The sequence below is a fragment of the Miscanthus floridulus genome, chromosome 8 (assembly GCF_019320115.1).
Source record: "Miscanthus floridulus cultivar M001 chromosome 8, ASM1932011v1, whole genome shotgun sequence".
NCBI classification, from domain to species: domain Eukaryota; kingdom Viridiplantae; phylum Streptophyta; class Magnoliopsida; order Poales; family Poaceae; genus Miscanthus; species Miscanthus floridulus.
This window is the reverse complement of record NC_089587.1, coordinates 145,664,389-145,667,061: the sequence shown is the minus strand read 5'-3', so window position 1 is coordinate 145,667,061 and position 2,673 is coordinate 145,664,389.

The window sequence follows — 2,673 nt, the reverse complement described above, 5'->3', positions numbered from 1 at the left end:
ATCATGAGAAAATTCTCTGTAAGATGCTAATCAACATTCCTAATCTTTCTACAAGCGAGTCTTTGTCTCTTGGACAATAAGAGTGACCCCAAAGTCAAAGATCCCAATTTCTGAATCAAATTCTCAAAGGCATAGAATTGACGGAACGTTCTGTCAGCTTAGACGGATTGTCCGTCAATTCACTGAGTTAGCAAATTGAGTGGAGAGTGAGCTATTTTCCACCCACTCGGACTCAGTAGAAGAAAACTACAGGACGTCCCCAAAGTTGAAGCAGCTGTTGCTGCCTTGTTCCATCCTTTGATGTAATACTTTTTAGAAGAGGATGTTGTTGGATGAACAGAGATCCATTTTTGGATCGATCCAAGGGTTCCATCCTATTTGTCGATGATGACCGGACCTCTCTACAACATGTCTATTTCCTTTTTCTTTCTTGAACTTATACCATAACGCACTACTGTAATACAGAAGAACTGTTTTTATTGTGGCAATCTAGTTTATATTCTAATGCAAGATGTTGTTTCATTCCAGTGAATGTTCTCAAGTAATGCCTGTTCGCCAAGCTGATATCTTTCATTTGAAATTACCGAGCGTATTTATTTTTTTCATGCAAAATTACTATCTACCGAACCTCACTTATTTGTGACACAAAATGCCTAAGCCATCGTTAGTTCTTAGTTTTGGGGCTGGAATTAGAGCATTGGAAATGGGGTCCGGCAATTTCGTTGTTTGGTTGCAACACTACTAAATTATTAGAATTGAGATTGGAATTCAATTCAATCGGAAATGCATATAACTAAATACGCAAACCTTCAAATCATAGCTCATATATACCCGCTTGGTCTTGCTAGCAATATCGCCAGAGACACCTTGAGTCATTGATCCTTGCTGGATATATCATGGGTTATACTCCAACATGTTCACGATCATATCAGGTGGGTCTCTATCGTTGGCAACAAGCTTCTTGCCATGTTTGTTGGGTTGCCAGATACCGCCTTTCTTCACTGTCATCCATTGACTTCTCTCATATCTAGGGGCTATGGACACGAAATCGCTAGATTATTAGCTTTCCTAGCGAGGCCTAATAGGACTGTTTTGTGATGACATCGAACGTGACACCTTCATTCACCTATAGGGATAGAATCTATGACTAGCCGTTTCCACAAACTCGATTGCTGTTGCTGCCGCAAACTTGATGCTTGTCTCTAGATCAAACTCTTAGTCGCACTATCATTGCCTGATACAATTGCTTGGCTTAATGTCAACTAGGTGCCATTGACCGTACCAGATCACATATGCTTTTTTTCCCTTTGGGATAAACAAACTAGACGGGATTGTCTCACTAGCTTTAGATAACCAATTTAATTTATTTTGTCCCTATCGAGATGCAATTTGTGGAGACAATTTTGTAGTCAATCTTCATTATTGTCTTCCTCCTCGTCGATAAGTATGCAAATATGGGGTTCTCAAAGTGCTGAATCAAACATCAATTCGAAGTCACTAGATCAAGTTTCCATTTCAGCAATTTCCTTACTAACCAAACAAGGCAATTGTTTCGGTTTGAGCACAATTTGGCTCATCCAATCCAAAATCGGTAATGCTCTCTACCACTGGGCCTGCACACCAGGTCTAACCGGCCCACTACGTGGCTTCACGTCGTCCACTTATTATACCCACCACAAATATCTGATACTCCACGCTGGCTCCCAAAATAAAAATCTCCCACTCTGCAAGCAGCCGCAAGCCGCACACATGTTCTGCTTCTCCCAGATCCAGTCCACTCCCACTCTCCCCAAGGCCTGCAGTCAAAGCACCGTCTGCCGATGGCATCCCTGCCCACTAAATCGAGGTCCGGACTCCCGGCGACTCGCCGTTGCCCACTGTCGCTCTCCTCTCCTCCTCCATGGCCACACTCCAGCCCTCATCCCCCCCCGCCTCCTGCTCCTCCTCATTGTGGCCCTCGCCGCCGTCACGGCCTTCATCCTGCTCTGCCCACCCCTCAGCGTCGTGACCGTGGCGTCCACTGCCACGCGGCCGCTCTCCACGCTCCCCAAGCCCGTGGTGTTGCTCATATCCTCGGATGGCTTCCACTATGGGTACCAGTACAAGGTCCCTCTCCCACACATCCACCGCCTCATCGCTGGCGCCGGCGTCGACGTCCTTGTAGGGTCAAGATGGCAGACTAGAGGGGGGTAAATAGTCCTTTCTAAAAATAATAGCACCGGCTTATTGAAACAAATGCGAAATTAAAAACTATTGGTTTAGCCATGACTACACCCCTCTATCTAAGTTCACAAGCACCTTATAAAGATCCTAATTAGGCAACAAAGGTGCTAGTCTAGCTAGAGCTCACCTAACCAATTCTAGAAGTAAGGTCACACAAATCTATGCCACTAGTACTTCAAGCAACGGGGGAGCTCCTACACATGCTAGTAAGCAAAAGCACAAAGCCACCTAAGCTCACTAGCAATGCTCAATAACAAAGCTACACAAGCCAAATTATAGAGCGTAAATTACTTAGCTACACAAACTAAGCAATGTGACTAACAAGGTTACTCAAACCGAATTAGTCATGCAAGGGAGCTACTTCTATGCTACACATGCAAGAAGGTAACTAGCAAGCTACACAAGCTAACTAATTACAAGAGCAACTACACAAGCACAATGTAAATGAAG